We start from the raw sequence: 26,736 nt of genomic DNA, 5'->3' as shown, positions 1-26,736 counted from the left end.
TCAATCAATATTTGGTGGAAACAGGTATATTAAACCCCTTAATCAGTATTTTGTGGAAGCAGGTATATAGCAGGCCTCAATCAATATTTAGTGGAAGCAGGTATATTAATCCCCTTAATCAGTATTTTGTGGAAGCAGGTATACAGGTCCTTCTCAAAAAATTAGCATACTGTGATAAAGTTCATTATTTTCTGTAATGTACTGATAAACATTAGACTTTCATATATTTTAGATTCATTACACACCAACTGAAGTAGTTCAAGCCTTTTATTGTTTTAATATTGATGATTTTGGCATACAGCTCATGAAAACCCCAAATTCCTATCTCAAAAAATTAGCATATCATGAAAAGGTTCTCTAAACAAGCTATTAACCTAATCTTCTGAATCAACTAATTAACTCTAAACACCTGCAAAAGATTCCTGAGGCTTTTAAAAACTCCCAGCCTGGTTCATTACTCCAAACCGCAATCATGGGTAAGACTGCCGACCTGACTGCTGTCCAGAAGGCCATCATTGACACCCTCAAGCAAGAGGGTAAGACACAGAAAGAAATTTCTGAACGAATAGGCTGTTCCCAGAGTGCTGTATCAGGGCACCTCAGTGGGAAGTCTGTGGGAAGGAAAAAGTGTGGCCGAAAACGCTGCACAACAAGAAGAGGTGACCGGACCCTGAGGAAGATTGTAGAGAAGGACCGATTCCAGACCTTGGGGGACCTGCGGAAGCAGTGGACTGAGTCTGGAGTAGAAACATCCAGAGCCACCGTGTACTGGCGTGTGCAGGAAATGGGCTACAGGTGCCGCATTCCCCAGAAACAGCGGCAGAAGCGCCTGACCTGGGCTACAGAGAAGCAGCACTGGACTGTTGCTCAGTGGTCCAAAGTACTTTTTTCGGATGAAAGCAAATTTTGCATGTCATTCGGAAATCAAGGTGCCAGAGTCTGGAGGAAGACTGGGGAGAGGGAAATGCCAAAATGCCTGAAGTCCAGTGTCAAGTACCCACAGTCAGTGATGGTCTGGGGTGCCATGTCAGCTGCTGGTGTTGGTCCACTGTGTTTTATCAAGGGCAGGGTCAATGCAGCTAGCTATCGGGAGATTTTGGAGCACTTCATGCTTCCATCTGCTGAAAAGCTTTATGGAGATGGAGATGAAGATTTCATATTTCAGCACGACCTGGCACCTGCTCACAGTGCCAAAACCACTGGTAAATGGTTTACTGACCATGGTATTACTGTGCTCAATTGGCCTGCCAACTCTCCTGACCTGAACCCCATAGAGAATATGTGGGATATTGGGAAGAGAAAGTTGAGAGACGCAAGACCCAACACTCTGGATGAGCTTAAGGCCGCTATCGAAGCATCCTGGGCCTCCATAACACCTCAGCAGTGCCACAGGCTGATTGCCTCCATGCCACGCCGCATTGAAGCAGTAATTTCTGCAAAAGGATTCCCGACCAAGTATTGAGTGCATAACTGAACATAATTATTTGAAGGTTGACTTTTTTTGTATTAAAAACACTTTTCTTTTATTGGTCGGATGAAATATGCTAATATTTTGAGATAGGAAATTTGGGTTTTCATGAGCTGTATGCCAAAATCATCAATATTAAAACAATTAAAGGCTTGAACTACTTCAGTTGTGTGTAATGAATCTAAAATATATGAAAGTCTAATGTTTATCAGTACATTACAGAAAATAATGAACTTTATTACAATATGCTAATTTTTTTAGAAGGACCTGTATTTCAGCCCTCAATCAATATTTTGTAGAAACAGGTATATCAAACCTCTTAATTAATATTTTGTAGAAGCAGTTATATCGTAGGCCTCAATCAATATTTGGTGGAAGCATAGATACCAATACCCTTAATCAGTATTTTGTGGAAGCAGGTATATTGCAGGCCTCAATCAATATTTGGTGGAAACAGGTATATCAAACCCCTTAATCAGTATTTTGTAGAAGCAGGTATATCGCAGCCCTCAATCAGTATTTTGTGGAAGCAGCTATATCAAACTCATTAATCAGTATTTTGTGGAAGCAGGTATATCACACCCCTCAATTATAATTTTTTTACACAACAGTTATATCACACCACCCTGTTTATTTGGGGCAACAGGTATATCGCAGCCGTCAATCAGTATTTTGTGGAAGCAGATATCACACCCCTCAATCAGTTTTTTGGGGGGCAACAGGTATATCACACCCATTGCAAATAGTTGTTCCAATAGCGCTTGTGAACCACACACAACTGCTGCACTATACAAATGCACTATAACATACTTTCTATGTTAAAAAGTATATCATAAGTATATCACACCCCTCAGTATATCACACCTATCGATAGCACACCTATACAAGTCCTTAAAAGGACTTTTGTGGCCCTATAAGCTAGCGTTTGGTGTCCCTAACAGCCTGTCCCTGCTCCACAAAGCAACCTCTCCCTACACTGGCAAAACACAGAATGTAAAATCGCTGCCAGATCAGGTTCTGTTATAGGGTGGGGGTGTGTCCATGTGCTGAAACGTCTCAATTGGCTGTCCTGTCCCAGCTGATGGATGTGTCATGGGTCAAAGTTCGGCACAATGCAAAAGAATATGGCGCCAGTGGACAAATTGCCATAAGTTTGTATGTTTGGTGAATCGTGAACACTCAAAGTTTGCCGCAAAACAACAGCCGGGCAAACCGTAAGGCCATCTCCTTTCTGCATCAATATCTGGTTTTACGCATATGAATGAATGGTTTCAGTATTGACATCTCACCCATGTCATGTCACACATGGGTGACACATCACCACTGCAGCCAGTCAATGACTATACTGTGGAAAACTGTGTACAGTATAACAGCTGCAGCAGACATGGGGGAGCAAAGGAGATGGAACCCAGCAGCAGGAATCAGCTAAGAATGATTCCCACCAGGGGTTACGCCAGGCTGGGGGTCTGCAGAAAAGGTCCCCAGTGGTGTAAAACCCCTTTAGTAAATCTATTTGGCACATATTTACCCGAAAGACATAATATCTGATTTTATTGCACTTTAACCCGTCTACTCTTTATATCCAGATTGTTGATAGATTGATGACTATTTATACTTTATCAGAAGTGGGTAAACCACAACACTTTTTAGCTTTTCTTAAAAGGGTTTTCCAGTTTACAAAAAAAACATTTTCATATTCCCAGTTAGGGAATTCTAAGTTAATAGAGGAAACTCTCTGTTCAACATCCTCATCTTTTGCCCAGAGTGATGGACCATGTGATGGACCATGTGATGAGCACAGTGATGTCATCAAAGGTCCTTTAGCCAGGTCCTGAAGAAAGTAGAAGGAAGAGGAGATCCGCTACGCGATCAAGTGGATGGGGTGAGTTACATTTGTTTGTTATTTTAACCCCTCAATGTACATTTTACTAAGCATTCTGTATTAACCACCCCCCGTCCGCATGTTGACTATAAACGTCCGGGAGGTGGTTCTCTATCTCTGAATGGACGTTTTTGAACGTCCATTCAGAAATCGCAGCTGCGCGCTAATCGTGCAGCTGCAGATCAGATTGCCCGCTGTTAGTGACCTCAGGGCAACCCTTAGAGAAGGCGAGGACAGTTCCCAGGCCTCCCTACCTTCTAGATCGCTGTATACACATCGCTCGCCGAGCACTGTGTATAAAGAGCAGGAAGCGCTATGCGCTTCCTGTTCAGGCCCGGCAGTCATGTGACCGCCGGAGGCGGGTGAGTGCAGGAGCTGTTGGGTCTTTCACAGACCTTGATAAGCCCTGCACTGAGGCTGTACAGCACAGTATACTGCTGTACAGCCTCTTTGGGGGGTGTAATTCCCCTGTAACTGGGGCTACTCCATCAGCCCCAGTTACAGGAGAAATCAATAGTGAAAAAATAAAATAGAATAAAAAGTGAAGTTAAATGTCCCCCAGAGGTCTTGTATGACATTATTGGGGACGAAAAGTGTAAAATATAAAAATAAAGTGTTAAAATAAAAAAATTAAATAAAGGTTTCACATGTAAAAAAAATTCCCCCAAGTAAGGAATAATAAAAAAAGTAAAATAGAAAAAGAAAAAAAAAGACATATTTGGTATTGCCGCGTCCGTGACGGTCGGCTCTATAAATATATCACATGATCCACGCAGTCACCTTACATCACAAAAAGTGCAACACCAAGTGTTATAAGGGAAAATATAAAAATCTACACAACACCGATCCCAAACCCGAACTTCTGTGAAGAAGTCCGGGTTCGGGTCTGGGTACCAAACATGCTGATTTTTCTCACGCGCGTGCAAAACGCATTAAAACGCTTTGTACTCTCGCAGAAAAATCATGCATTTTCCCGCAATGCACTCGCATCTTTTCCCGCAACGCCTGTGTGAACCCAGCCTAACAGTAGTCACCCACTCGAAAGACGCAACCTTGATGTGGTGAGTGGAGGTATGCATTGTGATGAAACCATATACAAATGGCGTCATATATAGATGATGGTGTGTCGTATACAATTCATTTTTACTGAGAAGCCATGTGTTGAGAATCAACATATCAATACACAGCATGTGCAATCCATAGTCTCTCTTTCTCTTTGGAATTTTAAAGAGAGTTTTATATATTTCAAGACAACTAGAAGATGATTCAAACCACCCCAGAACCAACCATCCATTTGTAGATCCCCTGAATAACAACCTTTTTTAAATCCCTACCACTTACTTGATTTGCAGTTAGTGGCGAACCCAGACATTTAACCCCTGGGGCAAATCTACCTGAATTTTTTTGTAGGATCGTTATTTTACCCCTTTATGACAACCTGAAAAAGTACTGAATTTAGGAACTTATATGTGTCTTCTGGCAGCTGAAAATGGCTTAAAGTGAGCTCGTCACATTAAAGATGTAGTCTGATCTGTGGGGACTTTAAGTAAATGATCAGATTGATGTATAGTTTTGTAAAGAAAAGATCTGGTATTGGTTTAAAATCCTTATCATTCTATGCATGGGAGTCAGGTGGGCTGTCCTACTCAGTGATTGACAGCCTTACAGATAGGACTATGCATACAGGGAGAGCCTTCACTCACTTTATAGAGCTTCCTACTGGACTCCTGAGTATAGAATAAGCAGAATTTTTTTTTTTTAATCAGGCAGCTCAGCTCCTTCTGCTCTATAGCATGTTTCCCGCAGATTGGATTACACGTTCAACGTTACCGGATTCATTTAAAGATTAACACTGAATATCTGAATGCTACTGGTGATCTCTGGGAATTTATAGGTTAGAGAATGCCGCTCGAAGAGTAACTGGGACATGAGACCCCCATTCTTGCCATTGGTGGGGGTCCCAGTGGTTGGACCTCTCTCAATTGTTTAGTTATTTCCTATCCTGCAAATACGGGTAACCTCTTTAATGGTGATAACTCCAGTGGACTAGTGTAGTGAACAGGGTAATACCAGCATGCTTGTTCATTTAAAGGGATATTTTCATCTCAGCCATACAACTGAGATATGATTACCCTCTGTGAGGGATATCACCCCTCGCGCCTGCTTGACGTCAACTACGTCGAGCTCACAACACGTGGTATGGTCCCTGGTCACCGTGACGTTACGCCCTCCTGGAGGAGCATGTAAGGTCAGCTTGGTACAGTTTACACAGACACCTCCTGTCCACGCGGGCACAGAGAGGCAACAAGCTGAGAGAGCCTTTCACTGCCGCGGTGAAACAGCGCTTTCTCAGCCCGGGTAATCTGCCACCAGCTTCTCATTTGATATAAGCCCAGTCCGCTAACGGGATTATATAGGCTGAGAAACCAACCTGCTGTAGCTTATAACTAGGCCAAAACCCAGACGTGATCGAGATGCAAGACAGCACAAGATTAAATTATATATTTAATCGCCTTAAGGGCACACTAGATATAACACTATACACACAGGACATATACAGTGGTCTGAGGTTACAAATACAGGTAATATGGTACACACAGGATTACACAGAGCACAAGTCAGTTACCGGGTAGATGAATGTTCCTTTGCGTTCTTATTAGTCCTTTGCTGTATTCACATGGAGGGCAGTGATGTCAGCTTGTTGCAGGTCCCTATAAACACATGGCACGATGTGACCCTCCTTCAGAGAAAAGACATGCCTGCTTGCTGGCACAAGTCTTTTAACCTGTAGCCAGTCCTTCCCCTCCCGGCCTCTGCTGGGCTGACAGCAAATGACCCACAAAACATTTTAGGGTTTATAGCTCCAGGCCAGAAGGTCACAGGGAGATGGTTCTGGGGCCAACAGATCCACCTGGGTCCAGCTAAAAGTAGAGTCCAAACATGGTACCGTTATTTGGTTTCTGTGGGAAGATATGTATATCTCCCTTCCCTGGCATCCCACCACCAAACTGAGACCATGGGCATGTTCATCATGGCCACCGGGACACAAATATGTATCCGGTTTGCGCCTGTGATGGCCGGGCGATATCTAATTCCTTATAAATCGCCAGTTCCATGCTGTCCACTAGATTTGATTGAACTGGGGAATGCCTTAGACCCCCTGCAGGGAGGTTTTCCTGCAGGATCCATGCTGTCTGAATGGGATGTGAAATTGTAAACAAAGGTGGCCTGCAAGAAGTTCCCTGACATATGGCTGGGGCTTTGAAGCAGGGCCCTCCTGTGGAGTTCACTACCTCTGCTATCTTTCAGCAAATAGCGGGTGTGGGGACATGGCTGACAGTAAATATTAATCCATATTCCTCACACCCTCGTAAGCAGTTATGAGAACAGGGGAGCAGGCCATGCTATGCAGTTTCAGTGACTATCATAGATGTGATTCTGAGTTACTGAAGCAGCATAGTGCAGCGATCTACGTTGTTTCCATAACTTGTGCTTTATGAAAACAATATAGCTCATTTTACTGCACTGTTTGTGTAGCGTCCTTTCACGCTAAGCCGTCCTGACTGTTTCCGTGACTCAATGTATGGCCCCTGCATGCCATGGGCATTTCAATCGAAGCAAAGAATGGCTGAGGTGGAAATACTCATTTAACGTAATAAAGTGTTTTATGCCAAAATCACTGGTGTCTAAGGTAGTGAAGAGGTTAGTGCCAGCTATCTGGGTTTTTTAAGGTCGTGACATGGTTAATGCCAGCATCTGTGCTGGTCTATAGTAGTGAGGTAATGACAGCTTCACTGGTAATCTAGGGTAATGAAAGGGTTAATTGTAGCATTGGTAATTTACACTCACAATGATACAAGATAAAGGAGAATTCCGCACGCCCCCTGCGTTCCAATGATGCTTTTTCTATCAAGGGAATCAAAATATATGTGACATTTCAGTCCAAGACTCTGACCTTGTAAGGCCTCTTTCACAAGAGCAATACGGATTGTGTCAGGATCTGTCCAGGGAAAAACTATTTTTTTTGGTTTTTAACACAACTTGAATTAGTTTTGTCTGCAGCAACCATCAGTGAAAAACGCATTGTATCCGGATACCTTCTGTTTTTCATGAAAGTCCCATGGAGGCAGAGCTGCGTGAAAACTTCAGAATATAGAACATTCAGCGATTATTGCTGAAGGCAGTGATAATGCATGAAATATGACGCTCATGTACACAGACCCACTGAAATGAATAGGCCAGGATTCAGACCTGATTCAACAGAAAACTTCCTTGTGGAATATTAGCCTTAACCCCTTAATACATAATGCAGTACATGTACAGCATTATGCACTGCAATTGTATGAAGCAGGCTGTTACTGTGAGCCTGGTCCATACGCGGTGAGTGCTGGCTGTATAATACAACCGGTACCCGACCGCAACAACTGGGAAGGGTGATCATGCTGAACCTCGTTTTTTATCCTCTCAGATGCCGCATGCAGCGGTCACGGCATCTGTGAAGTAGGGTAGAGTGATGTGGCTCCCTGTGCCCTCCAATCAGAGCCCCTGCAGTGAAATCACGGGGCTCTGATTGGTTACTATGACAGCCTGGGGCCTGCTGAGGCTTCCCAGGGCTGTCATAGTAACCTCCCTGCTAAGCTGTACATGAGGCATAGCTCAGCAGGGAGCATGTCAAAATTCCATTCACCATAATAGATCTTTATTAGGGTGAATGGGACAAGAGATCAAAAGATCGCAGATTCTAGCCCCTTAAGGAAAAATATTAAAAGTTTAAATCACCCCCTTTCCTAATTTTACATATAAAAATATGTAAACAATAAAAAATAAACATTAGATATCGCCCAAAAATTAAGAGCTAATATAGATATGTAAACGGAAAAAAAAAAAGTTATGGCTATTGGAACGTGGGGACGAAAAATCAAAAAGGAAGAAAATAGGCCTGGTCTTAAGGGGTTAATGTAGGTTCAGACTGAGGATTTGGGGTGCGGGTTTAGTCATGGATTTGGTGCCAGAAACTGGGTCAAATCTATGCTAAAACCATCTCCCATTGCTTTCTATTGCCTTATTGCAGATCATGTGGCCAAGGGATTTTGCCCATTCTTGGCTGGTTTTACTTCTAACAAAACTGCAACAGGAGCCTATTCATGGTTTAGCTTAATTCAATGGAGCTAAACCTAGAGCAGGTCTGCATGAAAACCCACGGCAAAAACCACAGCACATCACAGCGGTTACTGACATCGGATACCTAAGGCTACTTTCACACTAGCGTTCGTCGGTCCGCTCGTGAGCGCCGTCCAGCCCTGATGCAGTCTGAATGGAGCGGATCCGCTCAGACTGCATCAGTCTGGCGGCGTTCAGCCTCCGCTCCGCTCGCCTCCGCACGGACAGGCGGACAGCTGAACGCTGCTTGCAGCGTTCGGGTGTCCGCCTGGCCGTGCGGAGGCGTGCGGATCCGTGCGGATCCGTCCAGACTTACAATGTAAGTCAATGGGGACGGATCCGTTTGAAGATGCCACAATATGGCTCAATCTTCAGGCGGATCCGTCCCCCATTGACTTTACATTGAAAGTCTGGACGGATCCGTACGAGGCTATTTTCACACTTAGCTTTTATATGCTAAAATAATGCAGACGGATCCGTTCTGAACGGAGCCTCCTTCTGCAATATTATGATCGGATCCGTTCAGAACGGATCCGATCGAACGCTAGTGTGAAAGTAGCCTAAGGATTTTGTCGTGGACATAATCCTCTGTGTGAACCTACTCTAAGTAATAGATTCCTATTTTGTGTTGTTTTCTTTTTTTTTTTCAGAATTCAGGAGCACAGTGCTTGATGGCTATTTCCCTAGTCCCAATTGCTGGAATATAGTAGTTTAAAAACCCAAGCAGGTATGTAAAGCTTGTACAGAAAGTATGAATAACATAATGGTTGCTAAGTGAACAATAGCTAATCATAGGAAAGTACATAGAGGCTCCAACACCTCAATTATTGCTAGCAGATAATAATTTTCTACCCCGATTAAGGAAACATAAATGACTACAAGGTGTACAGAAACACCCATCAATTACAATGGAAATCACAGCCAACATCAAGGTTTGTTGTTCATACACCAAAGCTTCAACATCTTAAAGGGGTAGTCCAGGATTTTAATACTGATGGCCAATCCTCAGGATAGGCCATCAATATCAGATCTGTGGGGGTTGGATAGTTCGCACCACCACTGATCAGATGTTCTGCAATTGCTAAGGTAGCTCCAATGCTGGAAGTTGGTGCTGGAACTACACAGCTCCGTGGTTCAGCTCAATGGAAGCAGCTCTGTGGATATCAGCTCACTCCGCTACACAATGGATGGAGCTGTGGAGTTTCCCAGTTCCGACCCCAGAGCTACTTTGAAACAGCTGATCTGCTCAGGTGTGGGGTGGCGGGCCCCCACAGATCAAATAATGATGGCCTAGCCAGAGAAATTTTTAAATCTTAGAATCTTAAAAAGGGTTTATTCCTCCTACTAGCAATATATAAAGTTTACAAGATAGTGCCAACCCTACACAGACTGGCAGATATAATATTGTAATCAACAATATCTGAGATAGCTACAATACACAGAAATCAATTAAAGAGGTTATCCAGATTTTTTCATTTGATGGCCTATCTACAGGATAGGCCATCAATATTTGATTGGTTGGGTTCTGGCTCCCACCAACTCCATTCAGCTGTTTCAAGAGACCATGGCACTCACCAGATCAGTGGGTACTACTGCCTCCTCACAGCTTACCAAGAACAGAGCTGTCCATTAGATATCAGCTGTGCTTGGTATTGGAGCTCAGGTGCATTCACTTGAATTCTCTGGTGGTCCAGGTTCTGATACCATAGTGGTCTCCAAAGATCATGAGAGCGTTAATAACTTGCCAAGTTTTTCTTTGAATCAAAATCTATTAGACGTTATTGATATGGGGTTTGGGACCCAAGAATAATTCCCTCTGGTGGGCACAAGGAATCCTGGTCTGACCCTGATCCCGGTTAACCTCTTTAATGACATTACATACAATATATAACATACAAGTTATAAAAAAGTCTGATCTGCAAGATGAAAACTGCCCTTACTGCAGCCACTAATACACCATCTTCAAACCATTTAATACAGAGTAGCTGACTTTGTAGAGAACATTTCCAGACCTTATAAGTCTCTCCTAACACACCATAGATCAGCGGTTCTGTAAGGTCCTGACACAATTATGATTCGTGCTGGAAACCAGTATGAAAATCCCTGCCTACAAATCCAGTACAAGGCATCATGTAGATATTCTATAACAGGAATATCACAATGATTTTGAGTGCTCTGTAGGGGGTGGTGGGGATTGCTTTTTCACTTTGCAAAGTATTCTGTATTGCAAAAATGTTAAAGTTATCAGGGTGAGCTTCACATTATGCATACAAATGTTTTAGTATGTCTTATTCTGTGTGGAACTGGCAAAAAAAATGAGTGTCATTTTCCACAAGAAGCTGCATTATTAGAGTATAACAGAGTGTCAGATGGTCACATGCCTCCCATTCATCCCAGATCCAGCAGGACAGTCATGAATTTTGGCCTTTGTCCCACAGTCCTAGGACAGCTGCTGCATGTCCCAACATTAACTGTATGTTCCCCCTCAGGATTTGAACGCAATGGTGAAGCACGGATATGTCAGCTCCACTATTCCTCTGCTGCCAAGTGTGATACAGTGAAATCAGGTTAAGCTATCTACACATAGCTTGCTCCAGGTAAATGTCCTTGAGCAGACAGAGGTGCTTTTTTTTTTTTACCTGAGAGGCCTTGAGGAGTCTCTGGGTGGGTACTATTTCTATTATGTAGCCTGCCTAGTATGCATGAGGTGTACTGTAAATTAGTATGTCTAACATCTGCTGGCATGAGAAAGACTCAGCTTTCTTCTACTTTTTGTCAGGAAAGGTAATTTGAATATCTTTGCCAGAGACCCAAAGAAACAAAATATTGACACTTATGGGGCCTAATACTGTATGGGAGAATTTATGGGGGCCTCATAATGTGTGGGGGGCAATTATGGGGGGCCTCACACTGTCACTCTTTATGGGGCCATCATACTATTTGGAGTGCACTTAAGAGGGCAACACATTGTGTCGGGGGCACTTATGGAAACTTCCTACTGTGAGGCAGAACTTAAGGGGCAGTATATTCTGTGGGGGAATCATACTGCACAGGGACCACTAACGGGGTATCACACTATGTCAGGGGCACTAAGGGGACATTCACTAAAGGGGTATTCTCCCTTTGTGTTGGTCATTAATTACTGTGTGGGAGCAGAAAAAGGACTTGGCAGGGTTGGTAGTGTATAGATTCGGAAGACTTAGAGGCATAGATTAGTGTAAAAAAATTTGCCACTGATATAATTCAGAATTTGTGCTTTTCAAAAGTTGTGAGATATGCGTATGGAGATATGCATGTCAATGACTATAATCTCTTGATCCTTACTACAAAGCTGCGGAGGCTTCGTGAGCCCTTGTTCTGATTTGTCCTAAAAAACATATTCTCTCACCATTAGAACGTAAAACCTGCATCCTGAATATTAAAATCGACACTTTTTTAGGTAGAAGTTGGCAACCACACAGGTTTTCCATCATCTGTAACCATGCCTCTGACTGGCTGCCTGCCAAGCTTAGACTCCAGTGGTGCATGGGACAGTCCAAGTGAACCGAGAGTAACTGGGTGGAGGCACATGAAACATTTATATGTGATGTTAACAGTAGAAAACAGACTATAATAATATAAAATATAACACAATTAAAAGAATAACACTGCAATGAAACTGAAATAAAAAATACAACAGAAGAAGCCTTATATTATGCTGGCATTAATATATGGACGCTTCCTTCGCCGGCTTATTGTATGGGCACTTTTAGACGACATATGTGTACAGTAGTTGGCACATTTGTATGAGTACTTCTGTGACTGGCACTTTAATATCCATACACTTGCATGGGGATAGACAGTAAGTATGTGACTGTGGCTCACATTTATACTGGCACTTCTGTATGTTAAATACTGGGGACACTACTGGGAAAGGACAGGGGGAATGCTAAATACTGGGGGAACTACAGTTAAATACTTTGGGCACTACGGGGAAATGCTAAATACTGGGGTCACTACAAGGGAAGGAATGCTTACTACTGGGGACACTACAAGGGGCTAATGCTAAAAACTCAGTGCACTACAGAGGGTGTTGGCCATGCTAAATACTGGGGATGCTATAGAGGGGGCCATGCTAAATACTGGGGGCACTATAGAGGGGGCCATGCTAAATACTGGCGGCACTAAAGAGAGAGGTAATGCTAAATACTTGGGGCATTCCAGAGAGGGAAATGATAAATACTGGGGAACCACAGAGGGGGCCATTATAAATACTGGGGTCAATAGAGAGGGGGACATTATAAATACTGGGGAACTACAGAGGGGGCCATTATAAATACTGAGTTTACTACAGCAGGGAATTATAAATACTAGCATCTGATTCTATCATTTCTGCAGTATAGTATTTGGGGGCATTGGGGAGCACAGCAGGTACAGTGTTTGGGGCAAAATGATTGAAATCAATAATCATCGTAGTCTAGTCTGAATGGAGAATATGAGGAAAGAGAATACCTACATGATAGGAGGATGTAACTGCCTGTATGTTTGAAAGTGCTGTATATAATATCTATCCAAATATTTATTTAACAGTAGGACTAGGGGAGGGTTTGGACTGAAAATTTGCATAGGATGAACGGGAGGAACGTCATTTCAATCTTAACCTCAGGCAGCAGAAAATCTAGAATCAGCCCTGAGGATAAAGACTGCTGATCAGTAGAAAAACACATAGTAAGGTAAGAAAGCAAATAGCACAGTGCTCACTAAAAGAATATGCAATATTGAGTACAGTACATACATTGGACAACTCAAGCATAAGCACAGGAATGTCACTGGTAAACATTAGCTCAGCTCCCGGCTATATAATTGTAGGCACCAACATGCAGAACAAGACAGACAGAAAACAGTTAACATGGTTGAAAATGATAATTTATAATTCATTTTCCCATAGAAAATATTCATTAATGCTTTCTAGGAAGGCTCAAAACAGTATGTACAGTATATCTATTCCCAAGCTTATGTGGCACCAATGTTTCCAATGTATATCCCCTATCACAGATGGGAATACACAAAAGACAGAATTTCATAGAACAGGAGATTGAAGCACTAACAAGGTACCCACAAAAATACAATATGTCAGTATTCCACCAGAGGTGATCTCCAGCTAGGTTCCCTGCAGATCAGAGGCTTTACATAGAGTTCTTGATAGAAGGTCATCATCTGATTTCAAACTTAAAGGGGTTGTCCCATATCCCTTTCTTAACCCAGGCAGCCCCTGTGAGATGAGCATCGGAGCATTTCATGTTCTGATGCTCTCCCTTGATCCAGTGACGCATTGGGTCTCTTCTAGGTGAAGGCCTCCACCTAGCAGTGTTCCTGGTGACATCATCAGCACTAATGGGTGGGTTTGGACAGTGCTAAAGTCCGCCCATTAGAACCGGTGATGTCACCGGGAACACTGCTAGGTGAAAGCCTCCGCCTAGCAGTGTAAAAATGTAAACATAAAAGCCCTTGCCATGCGTGATACAGCACAGGGCAAGTGAGAGCATTGGAGCATGAAATGCTTTGATGCTCATCTCAGAGGGGCTGCCTGGGTGAAAAAGAGGATATGTCGAGGTTTAGCTTTGAACCCGAACAACCCCTTTAAGCCAGCTATACACATTAGATGGTAGTCTGCTGAAAACTTGTTCACCTCTCCTCATCCTTCCATACACATGTAAGTGCATGTATTCTGAACAGAGAAAGGGGAGGAAGCTGCTGTAAGACTCCTCTGGCAGAAACTTATGTTATTGAGAACAAAAAAATGATTGGGCAGGTGAAATCCAACTGCCCAATCCATATCTCCTCCAACATTCACCATCATGGAAGTGTTTGGAGACCCTCATACACAAAGATGGTCGGATGGTCCTGCAGAAATCGGCGGGTTCAGCGAGCATTCATCTAATGTATATGGCCAGTACACATTAAATAAATGTCAGCCAAATCCATTGAATTCAGTGACACTAAAGTGATGTCTAGTGTATGGGGGGGGGGGGGGGGGGAACTTGACTTCTCTGATCAACTTTCAACTTCCCTATCTATTTTGTTCCAAAGAAAATGCTCTGGAAGTGGTTTTCTCCTGTCCCCATTTATGCTGGACGGAGCCGTGCGCATCCGTGTTCGTTGTTCCGCTTTCCGTGATTTTCTGCGGACCCATTGACTTTCAATAGGTCAGTTGAAAACTCGGAAAATGCACCGTTTGTCATTTGTGTCCGTGATCCGTGTTTCCTGTCCGTCAAAAAAATAGGACCTGTCCAATTTTTTTGACGGACAACGGTTCACGGACCCATTCAAGTCAATGGGTCCGTGAAAAAACACGGAGGCACACAAGATTGCCATCTGCGTCCGTGATCCGTGTCCGTAGGCTACTTTAGCACAGACGGATCCGCAGATCCGTCTGCATACAGCTTTTTCAGAGCTGAGTTTTCACAGGTGCTGCCAGGCAGCAGGGGGCAGAGCCCCCCCTCCCTCCCCAGTTTTAAATTCATTGGTGGCCAGTGCGGCCCCCCTCCCTCCCTCCCCTGTATTAAATTTATTGGTGGCCAGTGCGGCCCCCCTCCCTCCCTCCCCTGTATTAAATTCATTCGTGGCCAGTGCGGCCCCCCCTAATTAAAATCCCCCCCCCCCCCGATCATTGGTGGCAGCGGAGAGTCTCGATCGGAGTCCCAGTTTAATCGCTGGGGCTCCTATCGGTAACCATGGCAACCAGGACGCTACTGCAGTCTTGGCTGCCATGGTTACTTAGCAATTTTAGAAGCATTATACTTACCTGCGCTGTCTGTGACCGGCCGGGCTCTCCTCCTACTGGTAAGTGAGGTATGTGCTATAAGCAATGCGCCGCACAGACCTTTCACTTACCAGTAAGAGGAGTGCCCGGCCGGTCACAGACAGCGCAGGTAAGTATAATGCTTCTAAAATTGCTAAGTAACCATGGCATCCAGAACTGCAGTAGCGTCCTGGTGGCCATGGTTACCGATCGAAGCCCCAGCGATTAAACTGGGACTCCGATCAGAACTCTCCGCTGCCACCAATGATGGGGGAGGTATTTTAATTAGGGGGGGAGGGGGGCCGCACTGGCCACCAATGAATTTAATACAGGGGAGGGGGGGCCGGGGGGTCCACACTGGCCACCAATGAATTTAATACAGGGGAGGGAGGGAGGGGGGGCCGCACTGGTCACCAATGAATTTAATACAGGGGACGGAGGGAAGGGGGCCCACACTGGCCACCAATGAATTTAAAACTGGGGAGGGAGGGGGTCTGCCCCCTGCTGCCTGGCAGCACCTGATCTCTTACAGGGGGCTATGATATGCACAATTAACCCCTCAGATGCGGCACCTGAGGGGTTAATTCTGCAGATCACAGCCCCCTGTAAGAGATCGGATGCTGCCAGGCAGCAGGGGGCAGTCATGTCCACAGTTCTTAGTATATTCTAACTTGAAGCGTCCCCATCACCATGGGAACGCCTCTGTGTTAGAATATACTGTCTGATCTGAGTTTTCACAATGTAACTCAAATCCGATGGTATATTCTAACATAGAGGCGTTCCCATGGTGATGGGGATGCTTCAAGTTAAAATATACCATCGGATTGGAGAAAACTCCAATAGGGACTCCTGACTTTACATTGAAAGTCAATGGGGGACGGATCCGTTTGCAATTGCACCATATTGTCATGTGCATGAGGCCTAATGTGTATGAACAACCTTAGGAGTGACTATGAAATGTTCTGTTGGGTAGTATGGCAACAACGTGTCTTTTCAGACATTTTCCAGGCTCATGTTTATACATAGCATGTTATCTTTACATGTACAAAGCAAACAAAGTCGTGGGAAACTCATCTTTGGATATGTACCTTTCTGGAGACTTCTACAGCTACATTAATGTTTGTTTGGCTCAGTAAAATAACACCGTACACTATAACAATGTATGGGTTTATTGGAGAATTCATTATATCTCATGCACATGTTGTGCCAGCTTGGATTGTTCTATATTCACTCAGTAAGTTTGTGTAAATTTGTTTACCAAGTCTGAAGTTAGTCCTTGAATTTCAATGCTCTGATGTCACCTATTGTACAGGGAAACTGAGATCATCTGATGGTACAGTGTGATAATGCCTATAGTGCACGATTAGACTGGCTGGGGAACTGGAATCATGACCAGAAGCAGATCTGAACAACATCACTAAGCAATTTACATGAGCACTTTTAAGCTGCTGGTCATTAAATAGTTCTTCATGGAAAAGGGTACAATTCTACAATCTATGAAGCCTCACGTTTTATGTTATTAGGATATGACAAAAGAAGTCTCTGGTGGATGTCCATAAGCTGGTATCCCTCTGATGCTAAGAATGAAGGGCCTAGTGTGCTCTTCCAAGTGTTAAACCCTTTTGCTTTAGCTCAGAGATCACACAATCTCCAAGCTCTGTGTTCTGTCCTCCTGTTCAACTCAATGAGAATGTAACATTAAAGTTCATGGACTCCACTAAATCACAGGAGCCCACTGATGACATTTCCTCATTGACACTGCTTCAAATGTTACAAAAGGGAACTGAATTTTCAGCAATACCCTAATACATAATTGGCGCTAGCAATTACAAAGCTCCCTCAGGGGCCACAACTCATTTTTTGCATAGTTACACAGTAATCATCTCTAGTTGTTGTATGGAAACATAGGCAGTTTTTGTATCTACCAGCCTAGTGATGCTGGGTAACAGCCCACATGGGTTATCATTTAGCTTTCTCAAAAACACGCAAACAATTTGTGAAGCTTCATGTTTTATTACCCATGACAGAAGAAGTCACCAATGGATCTCTATAAGCTGGCATTCCTCTGATACTAAGAATGAAGGGCCTAGTGTGCTCTTTCAAGTGTTAAACCCCTTTGGCTTTAGCTCAGAGATCACACAATCTCCAAGCTCTGTACTCCTATTCAACTGAATGAGACTGTAACATTAAAGGGGTTTTCCAAGACTTAAATAAATACTGATGACCTACTCTCTGGAGTCTGGATAGGTCATCATTATCTGATCAGTGGGGGTCCGGCACCCAGGCCCCCCACCAATCAGCTGTTTGAGAAGGCTGCAGCGCTCTCAGTAGTTACTACTGCCTTCTATTAGCTTTACCTAGGCCAAGTGACAAAACATTCATCGGTCACGTGGCCTAGGCGCTGCTCACCCCTATAGAAGTGAATGGGGCTGAGCACAATACCAGTTGCAGCTGCTATACAATATGCAGCAGTGTGCTTGGTGAGCTCAGGAGTCCCAGGTGTCAGACCCCCACCAATCAGATACTGATGACCTATCCAGAAGATAGTTCATCAGTATTCAAGTCCTCGAAAACCTTTTAAGGTTTATGGGCTACACCAAATCTGATGATATTTCCTCCTTAGCACAGCTTCAAATGTTAAAAAAAAGAACTGCATTTTGGAGCAATAACCTACTATATAACTGATACTAGGAACGACAACGCTTCCTCGGGTGTTGCTAATCATCTTGTGAATAGTTATACAGTGATCTAGCTCTAGTTCTTGTATGCAAACATAGGCAGCTCTTTCTATCTATAGGTCCAACAATGCTGGGTAACGACTTTTAATTGAGACTTAATGGTAGCCACATCAGTTGTAATGTAGCTTTCTCAAAAAGACATAAAACGAAGAAACAAATTAAAGGGGTTGTCCGGGTTCAGAGCTGAACCCGGACATACCCTTATTTTCACCCCGGCAGCCCTCCTGAGCCTCGCATCGGAGCATCTCATGCTCCGATGCGCTCCAGTGCCCTGCGCTAGATCGCGCAGGGCACGGGCTCTTGTGTTTTCAATAACACACTGCCGGGCGGTAACTTCCGCCCGGCAGTGTGTTCGGTGACGTCACCGGCTCTGAGGGGCGGGCTTTAGCTCTGCCCTAGCCGTTTTACTGGCTAGGGCAGAGCCAAATCCCGCCCATCAGTGCCGGTGACGTCACCGGGCTGCCTGTCAGCCCCATAGAGAGCCCCGGTACGTCACCGGAACTCAGAAAAATGCCTTTGCCCTGCGCGATTTAGCGCAGGGCAAAGGAGAGCATCGGAGCATGAACTGCTCCGATGCTCATGTCAGGGGGGCTGCCTGGGTGAAAATGGAGGTATGTCCAGGTTCAGCTCTGAACCTGGACAACCCCTTTAATAGAAATGTTAACAACTTAATGGAAGAAAACAACAAAAACATGCATGGAAGTCATTACAATACAGACCCTTATATGTACTCCCCTAATAAAGAAGCACCCTCCATTCATTTATATGAGAGCCTCAATGTCAGTCTTATAGGAATAAATAGAGAGCCTAACTTCCGATCAACAATAAAAAGGCTGTGTGAATAGACTAGTCAGAGTTGGAGTCATGGTGGCTGAGAACGGAGCTTATGATTCTAAGATATAGAGATATGTAACCTCAAAAGGTGATTTTTAACATCCAGTACATCTGTGGACACCAGATTGTGGATACAGCTAGGAAAATACTTCACATAAATATTCTGCAGAAATCGTTTTTGTACTAAAGACCCAACTCAGTATTTGAACTACAACTAACAAGGATTATTTCTATTAAGCTACTGTGTTATGTTTTAGGCCATATGTTGTATTATGTTATGGGTGAACAACAGTCATGCTGTTATCTTCTCCCTCTTTTCTCTCCACCACCTTCTGAGAGAACATCCAAGGAACTAGGTGACCATAGATTAACATTAACATTGACTATGCTTCTGACCTATAACATCTACACTTCATCTGAATTAGTCTTATTCAGTGTCAAACACATGCTTTCAATAAATATGATCAACCAAGTCCACCCCAGTTTCCATAGAGCCGTGGTTTCCTGGATCCTATAGCTTATAGAAACTAAACTACATAAAATGTGAGATGACTACTATTATGTTACATAATTTATGTCTACTTTATAGACATAACAGCATACACTATTGGGTGGCATTCCTCCTTAAACTTTGGGGGGGAAAGATGTTTATGACCTATTGTTTAGGTTTCCTATTTAAAGGCCTTTAGTATTAACTACTTGGTTGCTCACAATATCTTTAACTGGATCCACAGCAGTTGAGAACAGTTATAATTGTCTTCTATGCTCACGTACTCTGGAAAACGGAAGCAGGTTGGGAGAGGACTGCTTAAAATGTCTTTGTTGACGTCCATAACAACTCCCCTAATGATTTTGGTCATTGTGTTCAAGACTGGAAGGAACTCATTGTTGTAGCGTTAAGAAGTTCAGCCCTCTAACGACACACACAAGATATCGCAGTCATTTTTATGTATGTTCTTAGATTAGACCAAAGTGGATCAAACAAGAAAAAAAGAACAAAATATTTTATTAATCCTTAACCAGTCAAAAAATTTGGTTCTACAATGTTGTTACAAAAAGTGCAGTCGGATATCATAACTGCTAGCTATATCTAGACGTTAATTGTCCAAAAAAGGTTGATAGGGTCACCAGTGTAACTGGATTTATGTGTCTTGGTTCCTGTTTTCCTTATTATGTTTCCTCAAGAAAGTTAAAAAATAACCATTTTTGCACAAACAGTCTAAGCATACTGTTTGATGTGGGCTCTATATTAAGACTAGACTGATCTCAGGAAGTGGGGTAACCATTTACTGCTTGGATTTCTGAATCCGTTCTATAGATAGAAGAATGCGTCGTCCTTTCGACTGGATTGACTTGGTCCATAAATCTTAATGACTTTGTCCATACCCTGTTTATTTGTTGTTTTAGAATAGAATATGTTTATAAAGCCTATAGCGTCCCTCTCCATAGTTCCCATTTACAACAAGTTAATAAGGTATCCATGCCCATCCCTCTTGAGCTTACACATCTGCATGTCTGCTGTGTGGGACTGCTATGGGTGCAGACACTGGTGTGGTACATGGATTTTAAAGGATATGTAAGACTAGGGATGCTGTGGCTTTAGTCAGCTTAACTTTGGTGAATATTTTTCATTCACAGTGACTCTTTTCCTATTACTCAGACTAATGGTACACCCAGATTAGCAGGGCAGGTTCCTATCACTTGTTTTTACAGTATTTGCTGCCCAGAATAAAAAAAATATGATGCATTTTATTACTTGTGATGTGTTCCCCTTTTTATTTAGAAATTGTTTTCCACCTAAAATTTCATGAAGTTCTTACCGTAAGCAATGATTTACCATAGAAGTATTTATACACTTGCTACGGCTTGTTTTTCCTTACCTGCATACCACATTTAGTGTGATTTGTCATTTATATTTACAACATTGATCCCATGAATAGGTTTCAGTGAAAAAATGAAAATGTCCACCAGTGATGTTCAAAAGCGTGAAACAAATGGCAACACACAAGACCACATGTTTTCGTGTCCCTGAATGGCCTAAGTATTCAGAAGGACTCGGTACTGGTAACATGATTTGTGAATAGATTTTGACATTTATTATAACGTCTACCAACAACTTTGACACTTTACGTGTTAGTTAGATATTTGTTAGTTAGGCTTTCATAAATTGAAAGCCTAAAGGACTGATAGAAATTCTTCTCTTATTTGAATTCACTTCTGGTGGATTCCAAAAACAGCATCAGGAAACCTGACCGTGTGACCATACCCTTACAAAATAAGAAACAATGCTAATGAATAAAAGGATAGAACTGTTGTAGTTACTTCCTACAAGGCACTTTCTTAATGTACATCTGGTGGTGCACAGACAACCTATGAAAGCTACAAATGAAATGAATGCTCCAGTTTGCATCTCTGGAATGTGTGATCAGAAGCATGATTAGCCCATAGTCACCTTAACTGATGCTCCCCCCACATCTATAAACAATACACTGGCCCTGAAACTACTGTATATTCTGCATTATATAAGTGCCAAACTTGGTAGATTGCTTGCAATGTGTTCAAATTGCCCTTCTGCTCATATAGTAGCAGGTTAGCCCAGCATTCCCTACTGATACAATAGGACTCATCACAGGCACATCTTCTACCCAAGCTCTGTCATCTGCACATGTACATACAATACACATTACCTCACGAGTTTCAAGCTGAAGCAGCTCCTCCAAAAACTGTCAGGGATGGGTCTGCATGTTTGCTGTCAATCACAGACAGGCAGCTCCAGCTTGTCTGAGACCAGGGTACACTATAAACACTGCTTGGCCAGCACCGCAAATACCATCAGCTCCACTGTATCATCCTGGCAATTCCAAAATTTCCACCAAAAGTTTTCTTCTTCCAATCCATACAACAATCCTGAAGGCGACTTCAGTTTAAAGAAATGTCAAAAAGTCCAAACTATCTAAGGAGAAGGGGGTTAAGTATTAAAGGTCAATAGGGAGGAATCAATAACAACATGAGGGCAGTGTAATCCAGGGAGAGAAATCCACGTGTTTCCAGCCAGGAGCTGCTCCTGGCTCAGGGATGAGGAACAGGAGTGGGAGTTCAGACCAGGGGTGTGGAGTTGAGAGCTGCCTGACATGAAATGTATCTTGTTTCCAGGCTCAGGGCAGGGCTGCTGCTCTGAGATCAGACACTGAGCATAGCCTGCTCTCACCTCACCAATAGCAGAGCCCTCAGCACTGAGTATGTCATCAGGCCCTAATCAGGAATCTCCAACTGCACAGTCAAAACTTCCTCTCAGAAGAATAAGCCCATGTTCTTTGTTTTTTCTACATTTCAGGCTGGTGACACCACGGCTACTGTCGGTCATTGTTTTAAGTAAGATGACTTTTCAATAGCTTTTTTTTTACTTTACATTCTCTGCAGGATGTACTGTACAGCTCTACATAGGGATCTCTTTCTAAACAAGCATTTTATTATGCCTTTCCATAAATAGGGTAGATTTATCATTAATGACGTATGTTGTATCACTTTACATTCATCAAAATGTTGCAGGTGGCTCGATAAATTTGCATAACTTGCTGTCTTCATGGTTGCCACACATGTATGATAGTATTTTGCATACAAAGCAGAAAGAGCTACACCTCTTGTCAGGGTTGGCACACTCCATCTTTAGGAAAAATCTGGAACTTAAGTCCATTTTCTTAAAAAACCTTCCTCCATATGGCAAGGTGAGGAGCACATTAAGCAAAGGGCCCCAAGATTTAGAAGCAGTTGCATACATAGAAAATGGAAGGACCATGGCAGAGATCTAAATGGCTCCCAAATTTTTTGCAATTATTTGCCACCCAGGACAAAGGGGTTGGGGTTTGTCTCCCCGTCACACCCCTTCTATGACTCCTGGGCTAGTCCCTTATCTAGATTGCTACAATGCAGGTCCCTGTAGATTAGAGTCCTGGAAAGGTTCTCACCACCCAGTAACAGAGCAAGAGCTCTCTGGCAGCTGCATGGTGGTCTGTCTCTATGCTATGGCATATAAGCCCCTGTTTAGGGGGTCTCAAAAGTTCTTGTGTGTTACGGCAGTGGATGTGGAACTGTAACGCCCCAGAGCTGCATTACCACCTTTGCATCTTGCTATTGTCTCCTATGGTTAACCTAATGTCATTCTATGTATTAATTTCCAGGTCCTGTACAATGTGTATTTATATTTCCATGTAACTGTTATGTTCAAGTGTAATATGCCTGGTTCTCCCTCTAGGGAGGAGTTTAGTTCTAGTGAGAGTTAGTCTAGAGTACCCCCCTACTAGGGGAAGGCTGCAGGAGCCCATCCCTGTTGGACGAGCCATGCCTGGGACAGCTAGAGCACCTTCAGTCCAGCTTTATCTGGAAGCCACAGCCAAGAGCCTCAGCAACCAGGAGTAAAGTTTCCTGGACAAAGCTAGAGACAGACCAGACTACAGAAAGTGAAGTACAGCACCCAGAGAAAGCTAAGTTATACAGCTATCCTGTTAGCACAGCAGAGCCAGAGAGCAACTGACGTAGCATAGAGGAGTTTGCCTGCCACCGTTTATGCCAAAATCTGCTGGAAATGAAGATAAAGCCTGTAAATCGTTTAAAGAAAAGTTTATTCAAGTAAAGCTACTGTTCAACTATATACAAGGTCTGGACTCAATTTATTTCTTCATCCCCTACTACTACAACCCCCCTTTTCTGCTTTCGAAGGGCAACACCTGGGGTCCAGCCTATCCAGGTAGGAGTACCGTGACATGTGCACAACACTTAAAGGGACATTTAGGCCACCCTACACCACTCTAGCATTCCTACACCTGGGTACCATCTACTACTATCACTGCAACTGGCGTCACGACAAAATATGCACTTTAACCACTTGAGCCCCCCTAGCTTAATCCCCCTTAATGACCATACCACTTTTTACAATTCTGCACTACACTACTTTCACGGTTTATTGCTCGGTCATACAACTTACCACCCAAATGAATTTTACCTCCTTTTCTTCTCACTAATAGAGCTTTCATTTGGTGGTATTTCATTGCTGCTGACATTTTTACTTTTTTTTATATTAATCAAAATTTACAGAAATTGTTGCAAAAAATGAAATTTTTCACTTTCGGTTGTAAAATGTTTCAAATAAAACTAAATTTCTATATACATTTTTCTCTAAATTTATTGTTCTATATGTCTTTGAAAAAAAAAAAATGCAATAAGTGTATATTTATTGGTTTGGGTAAAAGTTATAGTGTTTACAAACTATGGTACACAAATGTGAATTTCCGCATTTTGAAGCAGCTCTGACTTTCTGAGCACCTGTCATGTTTTCTGAAGTTCGAACAGATCGACCGCCGCCAGAACGCAATCCTGCGTTAGGCGGTCCAGAGGCGGTTAAGGGACCCCGAGAAGTGCACCCGACGACTGCAAAACCACTGTGTTAACCAAGCATATTTGACTTGGGGTTATTCCTAGTTGAGTTATCCTGGCATTTGCCTGGTTTTCACCCCTTACCCTTTATACAGGGATCTGGACCACTTCAGGGGAACCAACAGGCCACTGGCTCCTGGAGTAGTCTCTGTTTGGTTGACTACTGGCCCATGCGGCTCAATAGACAATGGTGCATATCCCTAGGGTCAGGCAACACTGTTGTCAGAGACAGGCCAAGCCCAGGTCAGGCAGAGTATGTGCAGTCCAAAAAACAGTCCGTGGACAGAGCAGGCAGCTCAGGGTCAATACACAGGTCACGCAGAGGTCAGGTCAGGCAGGGTCAGTTCATGGGCATAAAAGCAAAATTTTGGCACCTTTGCAGGAAACTAACAAGCTAGACAACTTATTTTTCAGGAACCCTCCCATAGGGGAAGGTGCCTTCAGTACCCAAAGGTGACCAGCCACTGGCCGGTGTGAATGAGGATGCATGCATTGGCCCTTTAAAAAATTCGATTCAGCACAATACCAAATTTTCTTGCACTTCTAAAATGGCAGCTGCATGTGTTACACAGTGAAAGTCAGAAGCCCGTGACAGTGAGATCATCCATAATGCCATGCAGCCAGCTAATCCGCTTTTAGTTAAACCCTGTGATGTAACAGCCCTACAAAAACCTCATCCCGTGCAGTCTCCATGGCAGAGAAAGATATGGCAAGCTCTCATGCACAAGGAACAGTGTTGCTGAAAACTGTTTTAAAAAGAATATTGAATAGGGAGAGTGCAGGGAGAGTTTTTGAGTCGATGGGGACTAAAAATTCAAAGTCAAAGTGGTTTTCAGACAATGAGGGCATATTACTAGGATATGTCCTCATTGTCTGATATGTGCGGGTCCCACAGCTGCGGCCCGCACCTACACTGTGAACGGAGGTCCGAAAGTTGTGGAGGGCAACTACCAACTACCCCCTTTGCTCTGCTTCGTACGACGACGCCTGGGGTCTAGTGCATCCAGGTAGGAGCACCGTGACACGTACGCAACATTAAGGGACATTTTATGCCACCCTACACCACTCTGACATTCCTACATCTGGATACCACCATCTACCATATCACTAGAAGGGGCCCTGTGCTCTTGTTGCTTCAATGCAACTGACGTCACGACAAAAACAAGTAATTTTTTTCCCTCTTAAAGGGACCCCTAGCAGCGGCCATTCGCTGCACACTTACTGTGCCTCATTATTAAAGGGCGGTCTAATATCTCGCTGTGTGCATCTTGTTCAACTGCTAAAACATCCATAGTAAATTTGTTATTTTACAGATAGAATTACTGTGCCTCAGTATTAAAGCACAGTCTAATATATGGCTGCATGCATCTTGTTCAACTGCTAAATTAGTCTTTGCTTGACAAAGAATCACTGGAGTCGAAACACTGCATCTTGGGTGAGGAATAAACACCGAAATATATTGAGAAGCTGGAGTGCTGCGGTTTTCTTCTTCTAATTTGGTACTTTGGGGACCCAAGGTCAAGATCCGACACCGCTGGCCACTAAATGGACTGAGTGAAAACATCTCAACAGGTAGTGCTGTCCTTCTCTTTTTCTTGTTCAACTGCTGCCACATTCATGATTAATCCATTATTTTACAGATAAACCTATTGTGCCTCAAAGGGCGGTCTATTATCTCTCTGCGTGCATCTTGTTCAACTGCTGTGACATTCATAGTTAATCCGTTATTTTACTGATAGGCTTACTGTGCCTCAGTAGTAAACAGCGATCTAATATATTGCAGTGTGAATCTTGATCAATTGCTAAAACATTCATAGTTAATCCGTTACTTTTCAGATAGACCTACTGTGCCTAAGTATTAAAGGGCGGTCTAATATTTTGCCACGTGCATCTTGTTCAACTACTGCGACATTCATAGTTAATACGTTACCTTACAGATAGACTTACTGTGCCTCAGTATTAAAGGGCAATCTAATATATCACTGTGTGCATCTTGTTCAACTGCTGCCACATTTATGGTTAATATGTTATTTTACTGATAGAGTAACTGTGCCTCATTATCAAAGGGAGGTCTAATATATTATATCAAGATGCAGGAAACGTGCATCTTGATCAACTGCTGTGTAGGGATGGCAAACCTGTGGATGTTTGGGTTTGACGAGTTCGAGTTGTCTCAAAGTTTGGTTCGGGTACCCGAACTTGACCCGGAATGACATGGAAGTCAATGGTGACCCAAACTTTGAGGCTGTAAAATGGCTGTAAAATAGTCATAGAAAGGGTTAGGAGGCTGCAAAAAGAAGCAAAATTGGGGTACGAGTAGGACAATTGCCCTGGAAACAAATGTGGATAGGGAAATTACTTAAAATAAAATAGAATACATAAAAATAAAAAATAATAATCTTGAATCAGGAGGAGGAGTTGCAAGTAGAGTAGGAGGTTGAGA

General features: G+C 43.2%; 1 protein-coding gene across 1 annotated transcript in view; it reads right to left on the bottom strand.

Moving 5' to 3' along the window:
• The window catches only part of ARHGEF9 (Cdc42 guanine nucleotide exchange factor 9), a 381,458-nt gene extending 359,481 nt beyond the window's left edge, over window positions 1-21,977 (bottom strand). The window contains exon 1 of the mRNA XM_044268649.1: window positions 21,551-21,977. The gene's annotated coding sequence lies outside the window, so the exon portion shown is untranslated. The remainder of the gene's footprint in view (window positions 1-21,550) is intronic.
• Between the last annotated feature and the right edge of the window lie 4,759 nt (window positions 21,978-26,736).

This window comes from Bufo gargarizans, chromosome 9 (genome assembly GCF_014858855.1).
Source record: "Bufo gargarizans isolate SCDJY-AF-19 chromosome 9, ASM1485885v1, whole genome shotgun sequence".
NCBI lineage: Eukaryota > Metazoa > Chordata > Amphibia > Anura > Bufonidae > Bufo > Bufo gargarizans.
This window is presented reverse-complemented; position numbering and strand designations above follow the sequence as displayed.